General features: G+C 37.9%; 1 protein-coding gene across 1 annotated transcript in view; it reads right to left on the reverse strand.

Moving 5' to 3' along the window:
- Positions 1-16,709, reverse strand: part of ZNF438 (zinc finger protein 438) — a 195,991-nt gene that overhangs the window by 148,006 nt on the left and 31,276 nt on the right.

The following is a 16,709-nucleotide window of genomic DNA, read 5'->3' on the forward strand; positions in this document are numbered from 1 at the left end:
TACCCTATGTCTTTTGATTGGAACATTTAATCTATTTACATTTAAGGTTACTATTGATAGGTACTTATCTATTGCCATTCTGAATCTTTATGCCTGTTTCTCTATTTCTACTTGTTATTACAGCAGTCCCTTTAATATTTCTTGTAATGCTCGTTTGGTGGTAATAAATTTCTTTAGCCTTTTTTTGTCAGGGAGGCTCTTTATTTCACCATCTATTTTTAATGATAACCTTAATGATATAGTACTCTTGATTTCAGATCCTTGCTTTTCAATACCTTGAATACTTCATTCCATTACCTTCTGCCCTGTAGAGTTTCTAACGAGAAGTAAGCTGACAGCCTTAGGTGATCTCCTTTGTGTTAAAGGACTGCTTTTCCCTTGCTACCTATAAGATTCTCTTTGTCTTGAATTTTTGGCATTTTAATTATGATATGTCTGGGCATGGGCCACTTTGATTCTTCTTGCTTGGGACTCTCTGTGCCTCCTGAACTTGTGCAACGTTTTCCTTCACCAGGTTAGGGAAGTTTTCTGCCATTATTTCTTCAGATTCTTTACCCCTTGCTTACTCTCTTCCCCTTCTGGAACTCCTATGATGCGAGTATTTTTACGTTTCACCTTGTCCCACAGCTGCCTTACTGTCCTCGTGTTTTTTAATTGTTTTTTCTTTTTGGATCTATGATTCAGTGATTTTTTCTTCCTTTTTCTAATCCTCACACCCAGTCCTCAGCTTCGTGTAATCTTCTGTTTATTCCTTCCAACATAGTCTTCATTTCTGCTATATCCTTCTTAATTTCCTTTATAGTTTCCATATCTTTTCTCAGCATCCTTACAATCAGTATTCTGAACTCTGTATCTGATAGATTGCTTATCTCCATTTCATTTAGCTCTTCTTCTGAGGCATTCTCTTGTTCTTTCCTTGGGACTTGTTTTCTGTGTCCCCATTTTGGCTGCCTTTTTGCATTTGTTTCTATGTTTTTAATACATTAGGTAGATCTGCTAGGACTCTCAGTCTTATTGGACAGTCTTTGGTGCAGGCCAATGTTGGACACTGTTTGTGACTGGCCTTGAGTACCCTGTTTCGAGCTATCAACAATTCATGGCTGTGGTTTCCTCTGCTGGGGCTGGGTGCGCTTAGGACCAAAATGCATACCAAAGTTTGCTTTTACAAGTCCAGGGTTGAGAAGCAGATCAGGCAAAGACTAAAAGCACCCAGTGGTCCACCTCTGCCTGCATGCTGATTAAGCTGAGCCTCACAATGAGCCTTAGGCTAGAGGCCACAGCAAGGTATAAACTCTACAGGGTGGAGCATGAGTTTTTCCAATGGGGGGCAATTGCTTCCTCCCCAGGCAAAAGCTGCCTTGCTGCAAAGTTGCCTGAGAAAGATGTCCTCTGCAGTATGAGGGAATAACTCAGCAGAGGAATCAAAATGGCTGCCCTCTGAGCTCTATCTCGAGTCTGTAAGCCTGGATTCTCCTCACACCGCTCTAATCCACTTGCCCTCCCTCTGCAAGAGCCCAAGGTGAGTGGCTATATAAAACTTTGTTTTGCTGGCCCTTTAGGAGGGTGCCTGTATCTCCAGCTGTCTCTCCCTGGCAGACAGAAATGCTGCTGCTTTTCTCAGCCAGATGTTATGTGGGAAACCCACCTTGGGGTTTAGATTCCAGAGTTCTCAGGGGGAACCCCCCCACAAATGAGATATGCCTCCAGACCTGCAGCTACTGCCTTTGAGATCCCAGCCTTCCATCTGTTACTTCGCACTCCCTAACAGCCTCTATGTGGTCTTCACTTTGGGTCCTTGTTTATGAGGGTGCTCCCCAGCTAAGTCTTCAGCTGATTATTCAGGATGGCTTTCTATATTTTAGTTGTAATTCCAGTTTGGTCCTGGGAGAGTGTCAGTATTGCTTCTACTCAATCCCTATATCTTCTATTTCATTCCTCATTATGTTTATATATCTAAGGCCCAGATTTACAACAGTCATTTTAATAGACTTATCTGCTAATTCTATTATCCCTGTCATTTCAGGGTCTATTTCTATTGTCTCATGTTTTGGGATTTTTCTCCTGCCTCTTTGTTTGTCTAGTAATCTTTGGATGGAATTCACTGTGAACTTTATGTTGCTGAGTGCTGGATTTTTTTGTATTTGTTTAAAGAGTGATGGACTTCATCTGGAAGATAGTTACTTGTGGATTAATATGATGCTTTTGAGGCTTGGTTTTCATCTATTTTAGGGTTTATATAGACTGTAGAGGAATCCTTCTTCTAGGGCTCAATCTTACACTGACCTGGTATTATTTGATTTATCAAGTTGTCCTTGCCAGCTTCCTGGGGTTTCATTTTATATATGCACAGTTTGGTATTAAGCCAGATCCTCAGGAGTACCCCTATACAGATTCCAGGAATTCCTTCTCTTCCCAACAAACTGCTCTCCAGGAGGGTGAGGTTTTAAATGAATCAGGCTTTTCTATCCTGTCTCCTTATTACTTCCTTCCCTGCTCCATAGTGAGACATACTTCACATCTAAATTCAGGTTGAACTCTAAAGGTTGAAAAAAGAACAGATCTCCCTCTAAAAACCTGCTAAGTCTACCTTACTAAAAGAGAAGGAGGCAAGGTAAAGAAAGGGTACTTATTTTATATTTATAAGAACTAATTTAATTTTTAAAAAAACACAGATTTTGTCTCTCTAGAATCTTATGCCAAATAGATAATACCAGTAAATATTGAAAAATGGAGTGTTTCCACATCTAATCCATAATTATTTATAAAAAGTATTTATTTCATTACCCTTATTCTTAAAAATATTTGGCCTTTATTATCTGTGTTGGCAGATGTCCTAACTAAAACCCTAAACTGAAGCCTCCACTAAACCCTTAAATAGCTTATAAATTTTTTGAGAAAAATAATGAGCAGATATTTTCAGGGAGGTTGAAGAGAAGTATGCGGATGGCAGGAAGCAAATGTTTCCTCCAAGGTTATATTGTCATAAAGCAAGTTTGAGTTTATAGTTACTTCAAAGCTTTAATAATGTAAATAATCATAAGCTATGTCTAGAAAATTATGCAGGCTCATTACTGAAAACTGAAAAATACCAAATATATAAAGATAAAAATATGTAATTTGTAAACATATTATTACTCAGAGGGTAACAACTATTAACATGTGCTGTATCTCCTCACAGTTTTGCTAAGTATACTTATATACACACGCACACTCTTAATTTAAATTGAGATAATAGTGCAGATATCATTTTTAAATTTCCTTTTAATTGTGTTATAAACATAACTGAGAGTCACTGAATGATCTTTAAAAACATGCTTCTTAACCAGGGACTGAACGAGGGAGAGGTGAGTGGAGCATCTTAGGTGCTCCACACATCTCAGCCTCGTCTCAGACCTGTTCCTAATAAACATAGAATATGAATGTTTTGAAATTCCTTGCTACTCAGAGTGAGGTCCATGGATCAGTAGCAGCAGCATTACCTTGGAACTTGTTAGAAATGTAGAATCTTGAGTCCCACCACAAACTTAATCAAAATCTACATTTTAACAAGATATCCAGGTGATTCATATATATATTATAGTTTGAAAAACAGTGTCCTAGTTTAACCATTTTGCCTATTAGTGGACTTCTGTATTATTTTCAATTATTTTGCTATGATAACTATTTTGCTATGATAACATTTTTAGAACTCCCCTAAACTTACATATTTGTGTCCTCACAAAATTATTTTACTAGGAAGAACACATTAAAGTAGGAATCCTAGGTCATTATATTCTCTTTGAAATTTATAACTCCTAATCTGTTGTGGTCTGAGAAATCAGTTAATCACGTTTCTTAGAATTATAAGTCAGAGAATTGGAGCATCAAAAATAACAGGTGATTATACACTTAAGTTTGAACCCCAGCTGTGACAAAACAAGCTATGAAACTATTACCAACGATGCAACCTATCCAAGACTGTTTCCTCATCTATTAAATGGGGATTATAATGGTATTTCCCTCACAAGATTGCCATGAAGATTAAATGAGCTAAAATATATAATGCACTGAGAACACAGTGTTATTTATGTGTTTGTTATTATCATTAAGAGGAAAAACAAGTAATTAAAGAGGCTCTAAGTGAACCTAATATACCATTTTGGACATCAGCTATATGTAGCTTAAAAGCCTCTTTCATTTCATTCCTAGTTCTCAGATCTGATGTAAGTAGCTGAGTTTGACAGAGAGAAGTGTACTACAGCCCAGCCCAGCCAAGCCTGAGTGGCTCAGTTGGCTCAACAATGTCCTGTGCACAAAAAGGTTGCTGGTTGATTCCTGGTCAGGGCAAGTACCTGGGTCGTGGGTGAAGATTTAAAAATTAAAAAAACACACAAGTGTGACAATCAGAGGGAGGGAAGATGGCAGCACTCTGACAAGAAGCAGAGCACCCTTGCTCCCAGCCAAGGACTAGATTTACCACTAAAATACTAAGTAACTAGCTTGGGGAAAAAAAGAGAAATATGCCTGAGTGGACATACTTTGAGTAAGGAGAACTGAAGAAACATCATAGATTCTGGTAAGGAGGGGGGCGTAGAAAGGGGGAGTTCCTCTGAAGCCAGTGCTCACCTGCAGGGCCTAAGGGTTAGAGGTTGCAAAGCTCCCGCCCCTTGGGAGTGTGGACTGGCATCCAAAAGCTGAGATCATAAAGGCGGAGCAGAGGAGAAAGAAAGTAGAGCCCATGCAGGGCGGGCAGACGAAGCCAGGGCAACAGTGTGCCTGCGAGGAAGGGACTGTGCCTTCCCAGTGAAACAAGGCACCTAATGACATCAGCTGGATTAGGAGACTTTACCCCAGGTACTGACTGCAGGAAAGGCTATCCTGTAGTGTGTGGCTTCTGAATAGAAAGGGGCCAGAGGACTGTGATCAGCAGCCAACTACAGGGACCCTCTGCTATCCTATAAGGCAATGTGTAGAACCCCAGAAAGCATTTGAACTGTGTGGCAAAAGGAAGGGGAAGAGAGCCCTCCTGTCACCAGAGAGGACCAGAGCTGCCAGGAGGGTGGATCAGGTCTCCAACTGCTGGAGTTGCCAATGTGGTGAATCAGAGATTTTTGACCTCTGAGGGGAGCAGGGATAGCCTTCAAGGAGCTGCCCCAGCTTTACTGAGATCAGCTATGCAGGGCACCTGTATGGGGCTGACTTTGTGAACCCTACTGCTTGGTTCCAAGGCATGGGGGTGTCAGGACCTCTCAGGGCAGGTGCTCTGTCTGTTTGTTGCTTTGTGTTTTTTTGAGTTTTTGATTGCTGAATGGATGTCCACCTTCCTAGCTTGCACTGGGGAGACAGACCAGCAAAAGCTGGAATCTGTGTTTGCATTGTACAGAGTTTGAACTGAGCACCATGTGCGATCAGCCAACCAGACCTAGAAAAGGAGGGGCAGAGCATGCCCACCTCTCCCCCAGGGTAAGAGCACCACTCCCAACAGGGAAGGGGCTTGTTCAGCTTACTGAAGCCCCATATATGCCCCTCAGGGCACAGTCCTGAGGGGTAAGGGAGAACAGCTCACAGGACAACAACACAAGACTAAGAATCTCAGGGACTATTGTTTGGGAACTGGAGGAAAAGCTTAAAACCCCTTCTGGGGACTGGGCAGGCAATGTGCTCACCAGAATCTTTTTTTAATCAAACTCACTGAGCCAAGGCCACTAAAGTTGTCCATACAGAAAAGGCAACAGACTAAATTCAATCTGAAACTACAGCAGGCCATTGTATGGGGAATGAGAACTGGAGGATATGGTAGAGAATGAGGAGTTGGCTTTGAAGCAGAGACTAACTTCCCCACAGTGAGTGCCTGAGAGCAAAACTTCTAAGTAAGGGGAGCAACACCCAGAGCTATACTATCCAGTTTGCACCCTAAAGACTCTTCAGAAGATGCTAGAGTAAGACCAGGCAACAACAAGGGGAAGGCAAAATAAATGACAAGTAGAGGTGGTCCACAGAGAGCCTCAGAGCAGCCAACTACCGAAGGACACCAGAGTCAATACTATACAGCTCCTGACATTGGCTGACACACAAGTACCTCCCAGGAGACCCAAAATCAGCATACAAAACAATGAGCCTCAGACAACATCAGCTGCCCAGACAAAAGTCACCTGATTGACTTTTTCTTTTTTTTAGAAAAAAGAGAGAAAATAAAAAAATTTTCTTTATAAATTTTTAATTTTTAACTTTTCATTTTTTTAATTAATTTAAAAATTTGCTTTGTCTTGCTGATTGTTTTGCTTTGTTTTGTTTTGTTCTTTGTTCTATTATCAAGATTTTCTTGATATTCTCTGCTTTTATTTTCTTGATATTCTCTGCTATTATCATTATGACCAATAAGTTTATTGCTTTTCTCTATTGTTTCCCCCATAACTCTTATTGGACGCCTTCCCTGCCTTTGCTTTACCGTTCTCTCTCTTCTTCTTCCATTAGCGTAACTTTCCTTTTTTCTTTTTCTCCTCTTTTATTCTCTGTCTTCCTGTCTTTTTGTTTGTCCATTTGTGTTTGTCTTTCTATTTAATTTTTACTGTTTATTTTTCAACCATTTTCCTATTCCTGTGCTCTACCCTTAATTTTTTCCTTGCCATTCTTTCCTTTCAAAATATTTTCTCTGCCATTTTTATCTCCTAGTAGCTTCTCGATTTTTTATTTTTATCTTATTTTATTATTTATTTATTTATTTATTTATTTATTTTTACTATTAGCAATAATATCCTTCTCTCTCTCTTTTTTTTTTTTTTTTGACTTTAGCATTTGTGTTCTTGCTTCACTCTCCCAATTTCACTTTTTCATGGGTTGTTTTCATTGTGATTGTCAGAATATTTTATAAGTTACTGTTTGTTTCCTGGCAGCTTGGTTGTGTTTGTTTTGCCCTATCAGCACCTCTGCAACAGCTCACATGATGTGGTTGTGGCCAAACCTCAGAGTTAGCCAAGCTGAGAGGAGGGACCTCCCAAGAACAAGTCAACAACTATCTAGACCCAATCACAACAGGAAAGCCCAAAGAACCCACAAAAGGGACATGCTTAGAGCATATAGCTCAGAAGCAGAAGGAAAACACACCTCTGGGACTCACTGGACACACATTACAAAGTCCCACCCCACAAGACTGGGAGACAGCCAATATATCTAATATACAGATACAAACACTAAGAGTCACAAACATAGGGAGACAAAGAAATAACCCCCAAACTAAAGAAAAGGAAAAATCGCCAGAAAAAGACCTTGATGAGATGGAGTTATGCAAGTTATAAGAGAGTTCAGAGGAATGGTTATAAAGAAACTCAAAGAAATTAATGAGAACCACAAGACACTTAATGGCAAGATCCAGGAACTTAGTAAAAGCTCCATCAGTATGAAAAAAGATATAGATATGATAATTAAGAAGAATATAATATCTGATATCAAGAATATGCTGAAAGGAATTTAAAGCAGGCTCAGTGAAGTAGAGGATACAATAAGTGAATGAGAAGATAAGGTAGAAAAAACAATCAGAGCAGCAAAAAGAAAAAACAATGCAAAAGCACGAGGATATTTTAAGGGAACTTTGGGACAACATGAAGAGAAACAACATTCACATCATAGGGGTGACAGAGGTGGAGGAAAGTCAGCAAGGGATAGAGAACCTGCTGAAAGAAATAATGACAGAAAGCTTCCCTGGTGAAGGAGAAAGCCACACAAGTACAGGAAGCACAGAGTATTCCAAACAAGAGGAACACAAAGAGAATGACTCCAAGAAACATTATAGTGAAAATGCCAAATGTTAAGGACAAAGAGAGAATATTAAGGATTGCAAGAGAGAGACAAGCAATGACCTACAAGGGAACCCTCATAAGGCTGACACCAGATTTCTCAACAGAAACTCTTCAGGCCAGAAGGGAGTGGCATGAAGTTCTCAAAGTAATGAAAAGCAAGAACCTGCAACCATGACTGCTTAATCCAGCAGGCCATAATTTAAAATTGAAGGTGAAATAAAGAGCTTCCCAGACAAAAGAAGGCTAAAAGGGGTTCAGCACCACCAAAGCAGCATTGCAAGAAATGCTAAAATTATTGCCTTAAGAATAAAAAGAAGGAATATTGAGAAAAAGGTACATCAGCATAAAGGGAAAAAATGGCATTAAATAAGTATGTATCAATAATAACCTTAAATGTAAACAGATTAAATGCGCCAATGAAAAGGCACAGGGTAGCTGAATGGATAAGAAAAGAGTACCCAAATATATGCTGTCTATAAGAGACCCACCTAAGAGCAAAAGATTCACACAGGCTGAAAGTGAAGGAATGGAAAAAACATTCCATGCAAATGGAAACAAACAAACAAAAAAAGTTGCAGTAGCAATACTTATTTCTGACAAAATAGACTTGAAAATAAAGATAATAACAAGAGACAAAGAAGGTTACTACATAATACTAAAGGGATTGATCCAACTGGACAAAATAACCCTTATAAGTACATATGCACTCAATATAGGACCACCTAAATATATGAATATATCTTGGTGGACTTTAAGGGGGAGAACGACAGCAACACAATCATAGTGGGGGACTTTAACACCCCACTGTCATCACTGGACAAATCGTCAAGACAAAAAATCAACAGGAAAACAAAGACTTTAAATGACACACTAGTTTTAGTGAATTTAATTGACATTTACAGAACATTAAATCCCAAAGCAGCAGAATACACATTCTTTTCAAGTGCACATGGAACTTCCTCAAAAACAGACCACATGTTAGGGTACAAATAAGCCTGTACAAGTTCAAGAAAAATGAAATCAAAGCAAGCATCTTCTCTGATCACAATGGCATGAAAACAGAATTCAACAGCAGTAAAAACACTCAAATACATTCAAATACATGGAGGCTAAATAGCATGTTATTAAAAAATGAATGGGTTAACAATGAGGTCAAGGAAGAAGTAAAAACTTCCTGAAATAAAAACAAAAATGAACAGACAACAACCCAAAATCTATGGGACACAGTGAAAGCAGTCCTGAGAGGAAAGTTCATAGCATTACAGGCATACCTCGATAAACAAGAAAAAGCTCTAATAACCATCTAACACAACTAAAAGTATTAGAAAGAGAACAGCAAGAAAAGCCCCAAGGAAGTAGAAGGAAGTAAATAGTAAAAATCAAAGTAGAAATAAGTGGCATAGAGACTAAAAAAACAATACAAAAAAATCTATGAAACCAAGAGCTGGCTCTTTGAAAAGATAAATAAGATTGATGAACCTTTAGCCAGACTCACCAAGAAACAAAGAGAGAGGACCCAAATAAATGAAATCAGAAATGAAAGAGGTGATATAACAACTGATCCAACAGAAATACAAGGGATTATAAAAAAATACTATGAGCTGCTATATGCCAACAAACTGGACAACCTGGGATTTCAGGACAAGTTCCTAGAAGCATATTATCTTCCAAAGCTGAATCAGGAAGAATCACAAAACCCGAAAAGGCTGATAACAACTAATGAAATTGAAGCAGTAATCAAAACACTCCAGGCAAACAAAAGTCTGGTACCAGACCGATTTACAGGTGAGTTTTACCAAACATTCAGAGAAGAATTAACACCTATCCTCCTCAAACTATTCTAGGAAATTCAGGAGGAGGGAAAACTCCCAGCTCTTTTTATGAGGCCAGCATTATCCTAATCCCAAAACCAGGTAAAGAGACTACAAAGAACGAAAATTACAGGCCAATTTCCCTGATGAACATAGAGGATAAAATCCTCTACAAAATACTAACAATGGAGATCCAGCCGTATATTAAAAAGAACACATATCATGACCAAGTGGGATTTATTCTGGAGATGCAAGGCTGGTATAATATTCACAAATCAATAAATGTGATTTACCACATAAACAAAATGAAGGACAAAAATCATATGATATCAAAAGATGCAGAAAATGCATTAGACAAAATCCAGCACACATTTTTGATAAAAACTCTCAGCAAACTGGGAATAAAGGGAACATACCTCAAAAAAATAAAGGCCATATATAATAAACCTACAGCCAACATAATACCCAGTGGTCAAAAAATTAAACCATTTCTCTTAAAAACAGGAACAAGACAGGGTTCTCTGCTTTCACCACTTTTATTCAACATAGTACTGGAAGTCCTTACCACAGCCATCAGGCAGGAAGAAAACATAAAAGGTATCCAAATTGGAAAGGAAGAAGTAAAACTGTAATTATTTGCAGATGACATGATATTGTACACAGAAAACCCTAAAGACTCCACCAAAGTACTACTAGATTCAATAAATGAATTCGGCAAGGTAGCTAGATAAAAAATTAATAACCGAAAATCAATGGCATTTTTATATACCAACAATGAACTCTCAGAAAGAGACACTAATAAAGCAATACCATTTACCATTGCAACTAAAAATATAAGATACCTAGGAATAAACTTAACCAAGGATATAGAAGACCTATACTGGGAAAACTAGAGGACACTGAAAGAGAAATAGAGGAAGATATAAGCAAGTGGGAGAATATACCATGGTCATGGACTGGAAGAATTAATATCATTAAAATTTCCATACTATCCAAAGCAATCTAAAGATTCAATGCAATTCCTATTAAAACACTAACAGCATATTTCACAGAGCTGGAACAAATATTCCAAAAATTTATATGGAACCGAAAAAGACCCCAAATAGCCACAGCAATCATGAGAAAGAAGAACATAGTTGGAGGGATCACTTTACCAGATATCAAACTATACTACAAAGCCATTGTAATCAAAACAGCCTGGTATTGGTACAATAGACATATAGATCAATGGAACAGAAAAGACACCCCAGAAATAGACCCACACCATTAGTCAGTTAATATTTGACAAAGGAGGCAAGAGCAAACAATGGAATAAAGACAGTCTCTTCAATAAATGGCGTTGGGAAAATCGGACAGGTATATGAAAAAATATGAAACTAGATCACCAAGTTATCCCCTACACAGGAATAAATTCAAAATGGATAAAAGACTTAAATGTAAGTTGTGAAACCATAAAAATTCTAGAAGAGAACATAGGCAGTAAAGTCACAGACATCTCCCGTAGTGGAATTTTCACTGATACATCTCCTAGGGCAAGAGAAACAAAAGAAAAAAATAAACATATGGGACTACATCAAACTAAAAAGCTTCTGGACAGCAAAAGAAATCAGCCTCAAAATACAAAGGAACCCCATGGTATGGGAGGACATATTTGCCAAGGATGCATCTGATAAGGGACTAATTTCCAAAATGTACAAAGAACTCATATAACTCAACAAGAGGAAGACAATCCAGTTCAAAAATGAGCAAAGGACCTGGAGAGACATTTCTCCAAAGAGGACATACAAATGGCTAAGAGACATATGAAAAAATGCTCCAGGTCACTAATCATCAGAGAGATGCAAATTAAAACCACAATGAGGTATCACTTCAGACCTGTCATAATGGCTACCACCAACAAATCAACAAATGACGAATGCTGGCGAGGATGTGAAGAAAGGGGAACTCTGGTTTACTGCTGGTGGGAATGTAGATTGGTGCAGCCACTATGGAAAACAGTATGCAGGTTCTTCAAAAAATTAAAAATGGAACTGCCTTTTGACCCAGTGATCCCACTTCTAGAAATATATCCTAAGAATCCTGAAACAGTAATCAGAAAAAACATCCTCTGTTCATAGTGCAATTTACAATAGCTAAGATCTGGAAACAGCCCAAAGTGCCCATGAGTAGATGAGTGGATAAAAATGCTATGAGACATTTACTCCATGGAATACTATGCAGCTGTGAAGAAGAATGATCTTGTACAACTATGGGACAGTATAGATGGACTTGGAGGAAATTATGCTAAACAAAATAAGCAGCCAGAGAAAGGCAAATATCACATGATCTTTAAATGTGGAATGTAAAGAACATCATAATCTGATGAACAAATGAGATTCAGTGACAAAGCATGGAACAGAATGACAAATTTCAGAGGGAAGGTGTGGGTGGGGAGAGATTAACCAAATAATTTATATGCATATATGCATAACCCATGGACACAGACAATAGTGTGGTGGAGGCCTGCGGTGGGGAGTGGGTTCAGGGTAGAAGGGGTCAATGGGGGAAAAAGGGGAAATCTGTAATATTTTGAACAATAATTAAAAAAAAAAAGACAAGTGTACTACATTTGAGAACTGCTTTCCCCCTGCTTTATTACTTCTCTATTGGCTTTAAAAGGATTGTAGATCTGTTAGTCATCTTCTAAAGGCAGGTGCAAAAATTATTCTCCTAGGTATAGGATGTCAAGAACCATGACACATGCAAAGTTTATGTTACCTTAAGAATCAAAAAGGCGCGACTGTCTGTATCACCTCCTAGAAGTATCCTTGGCTCAAGTCAAGACAGGAATATCAATACATGAGATAATCCAATGTGTTTGTTTTGGGTCAGAACTGCAGTTTTGTTTAAGTGAAATCAAAATAGTAACCAAGAAGAAAGAAGAATCAATCTAAAATACAGAGATAGGAATAATGGTAAAAGGGGCAGCAAAATCAGAAACCTGGGGAAGACAGAACGCTGATTTTGTATGGAGTGCCAAGCACATGGAGGTATGGGGCAGGACCTGGTGTTGCAAGAAGCTATGACAGGCTGGCTGCAACTTTTACATGTCTCATCCTTTGGTGCTAACTATCAAAGCAATCATATATAAAGTACTTTAGTATTACAAAGTCCTGAAAATCATTCTTTCCTATATCATTAATTCCACATGCCACAGTTCAATGGTTATAGGAAACAAATTTGCATGAATAGCCTTATTCAGGTCCAACTGAAAGCCTTTATAGCTTTAAGTTCTACATTACTTAAATCATTATTTTTGCATTTCTTATAAGATAAGATAAGGAAATGGCTATTTCACCCTCAATGAAACGTCCAAATATGGTCACTACTTCTCAAAGAGCTTTTGGTTTAAGTCTAAGGATGAGGGGAATTTTCCATTGCTAGCAAACTCTAAGCAAAGGCTATTTTCAAATATCATGTTACTTACTTCTACAACTCAGTAAACTTTTGTTTAGTAACTAAAATCTACTAGGGAACTTGTGTAGTATGTACATATTGGTTATTTTAGACCTAAAATCAATCAAAATAAGTTTTATATAAAAAATGAGAGAACAAAAATTCCTCAAAGTAATAAATTCCTTAGATGAGGACTTGACCAATCTAACTGAAAATCAACCTTGATATTAGCTCTTCTTTCATCTCAAATATTGTAAACTTCACCTAAAAGTGCTTTATACTTCATTGGTAAAATTGGTAAAAGCTTCCAATACAAATACAGACAGATTAATCTGAGGAGGCGCTAACAATAATTGCTCTGAAAACAGATGCTAAAAGATATAATCTCAGCATTGGGAAGATCTTAGAAATCAACTGTCCCCTCCACCACTCCAGAACAGTTTTTCTCCTTCACATCTCAAGAGATGATCACTCCAATTCGTACACAGTAATGGAGAACTCACTGTCTTAAGAAGCAGCCCAGCCTATTTTCACACCAATGTGATTGTAAGCAATGTATTCATTATAGTGCTCATTAAGAGCAGAAATCACTCTCTGTAACTTCTCTCCACTGATCTAGCTATGTCTTTCTGTAACTCTAAATCTCCAGCCCCTTAGTACTTGAAAGCAATTCACATGACAGAAACTTGGAATAATAAAGCCGCAAAATTTATAGTATGACCTCTCCTACTACATGTGCTAAAAAGGCTTGTATATGTACTTTTCTTCTCTCTAAATCTACCTCAACTGGTACGAAGCTAGAGGATGGAACTGTTTAATGATGGTGTAGGGTAGGGAAGTAGGAGGGATCTGGCTTATTCCAAACCAACTTGGAGAATTGAAAGAGCAGCAAGAAGGCAACTGTGCTAGAACAAAATGAGTAAGACAGAATGGTAGGAGATAAAGTCAGCAAGCAGAACACGCAGGGTCTGGTAAAACAAGGTGAGACTTGGGGTTTTATACTGAGTGTGATGGGTAGCCACTAAAGGGTTCTAAACAGGGGAACGACAGAAATTGTTTAACATTAAAAAAAAAGAAAAACACTTTTGCTCCTAGATGGAAACCTGACTGGAGAGGTACAAGGAGGAGATAAGGAAGGCCAGTTATTATTATCACCTAGGAACTTATAATGGTGATTATAAGTTATATTCAAGTAGTAGTGGTGGGGTGCTGGCAGTAAGGGGGGATCTGGGATATATTTTGAAAGGAAGGCATATAAGCCTTACTGATGGACTGGATGTGGGTTAAGAAGAAAAGAGAAAAGTCCAAGATAACTTCCAGTTTTGGGCGTGAGCAACTGGGTGGACCATTTACTGAAATGAAGGAGGAGGCAGGAACAGGTTTTGGGAGGAGAGTTCAAGAGTTCTATTTTAAACATGTAAAGTTTGATATGTTTATTAGACTTTCAAATAGAGATGTTGATTAGGCAGACATAGACATGACCCTTGAATACATGGGAAAGATCAAGGCAAATAAATAAATTTGGGAGGATAGGTATCACTTAAAGCAAAGGATTACATGAGATCACATAGAGAATAAATGTAGAAGGTGGCTAAGGACTGGGCCCTGAAGAATGCCGCCTTTTGGAGACCATGAAGAAGAAGAGATAGCATGGGAGATTTTGAAATTCTATGTGCATTTTATGCTTTCAAGTGTAAGAGGGACTAGAGATTTTGAACTATAGAACGACATAGCTAGATGGAGAAGTTAGAGAGAGATTTCTGCTCAGAGTAGTAAGCACTATAATGAATAAGTTGGTAACTTATTCTTCCTCAAAAAGCAGTTGAAATTATTTTATATCTACAAACTACAAAGTCCACAGCCAGCCATCATAATCTTCTTTAAACACCATCTCTCAAAGTCATGTGCCTATTCTATTTCTGACTCCTGCCTATTAACTGAGTCTGGATAGCTGCATTTCATGTGTCAGCTGCTCAATTATTCCATCCCTAGCCTCTGGCATGTGTCCCAGCTTCTGGATCCAAATTCTCACCCCAACTAACAACTTCTAGTTGCCCAACACTGACCAGGAGACAAACTGAGATCATATTCCCCAGAGCTGCCAAAAGTTCTTGGCATATGATCAATGAAGCACACAATAAGTAAGTGGTTAGCAATTAATCAGGTGACAGAGAACAACTGACATGTTAGGGAGCTGCAGAATGAGCCAGATCAAGGCCAGAACAGAGAACCGGAGATTGTACTCCAGGCTAGTTACCCCAGGGAAAAATCTGCTCTAGGTTACCCAGTGTGACCAGACATCCTTTTACCCAGAAGAACTACAGTAATCTGAAGTTTACCATGTGTCCAAGGATTCAGGATTTCCTGGAAGCTGGTAACATTATGAATCAAACTGTAGGTACAGCCACCAAGGGCACTTGTTCTTTCTGCCCCATACCCTAAGGGGTTAGCCTGAAGACATCTGTTACTCTCTCAGCCTCATCTGTAAACTATCTCATAGTGTTTGTGAAGATTAAATGAGATCATTGTAAATAAAGTGCCTGGTACATGGAAAGCACTCAATACGTATTAGCTATTCTCATTTATACTTTAGATGACCACAAAATGACAGTCAGTCAGCTGAATGATAAATCATATCTCTAAAAGCAACACTTTTAATGCTCTCCTAGCACAGAAGAATGACAAAAAGGGGTTTTTTTTGGTTTTTTAATATGTAAACTGGTATGTAATCAATAACATTTAAACTTGTCCTGAAAAAACTCTCCTCCATTTTTCTAAACTTCTTTACCAAGGTTGGCACAGTTATGTTACAAAACTAAGATGTAAATATGTAAATTCTATTAACATGAGATTGATAACAACAATTCTGGATAAATATCAAGCAAAACAGAACTTTCCAAGCCTAACAATTATTCTGTAAGACTCATTCAGGCCCTGGTCTCTTGTTTTAAATGTCTATATCCTTTCAGTATAATGTATTTCTATTTTCCTTTATGGAATTTAAGTTTAAAATAATTAAAGTTGGCGATAGAAGCAGGAAAACATTTATAAGGCCAACATGGCTATTTTACTTTTGTTAATGAAAAGTTATGTAATAGTTTCAGAGCTCCCTTCTTATACTCTTTTAATATTTATAGAAATTTAAAAGAGTTATACTGCTAGAGTTCATTTTGGAAACTGAGAATTTCTATTATCTGATAGCAATAAATTATTTTAGCTCAATTACAGAAATGGTTATTTAAAAGTTATGTTCATCTTTATTCATACCCTTTAACAACAAGTCATTGGTATCTAGTACTTGTACCAGAAGCTCAAGTAAGTGTGACTGAACAAAACTACACTAAGAGGATCTCACCTCCAAACCACTGTGTCACATCACTAGTCTTTTTGCCTCTAATAATACATTAAAAAAAAAGCAGTTCTGGGAACTATTTAAAAGGCCTGCTTGTGTTAACAGAAAGTGCTGCACTAAGCTACCGAAGAACACACAAGTACCTTGAAGGACCCAGAGCAAACCTATAGCCAAGTACAAGGAGATGCCCATGGACACCATGCCAGTAATAAATATATGCAAAAAATAAAATCCCACACCTGTTATGAACTGAAAAGTGAAACCTATAGTTGCATATTTCCCTACATCGATACTTCATGGAATTTGGATTTTTTCAAAGATAATAATTTTTATTTT

Source organism: Miniopterus natalensis, chromosome 1 (assembly GCF_054644295.1).
Source record: "Miniopterus natalensis isolate mMinNat1 chromosome 1, mMinNat1.hap1, whole genome shotgun sequence".
NCBI lineage: Eukaryota > Metazoa > Chordata > Mammalia > Chiroptera > Miniopteridae > Miniopterus > Miniopterus natalensis.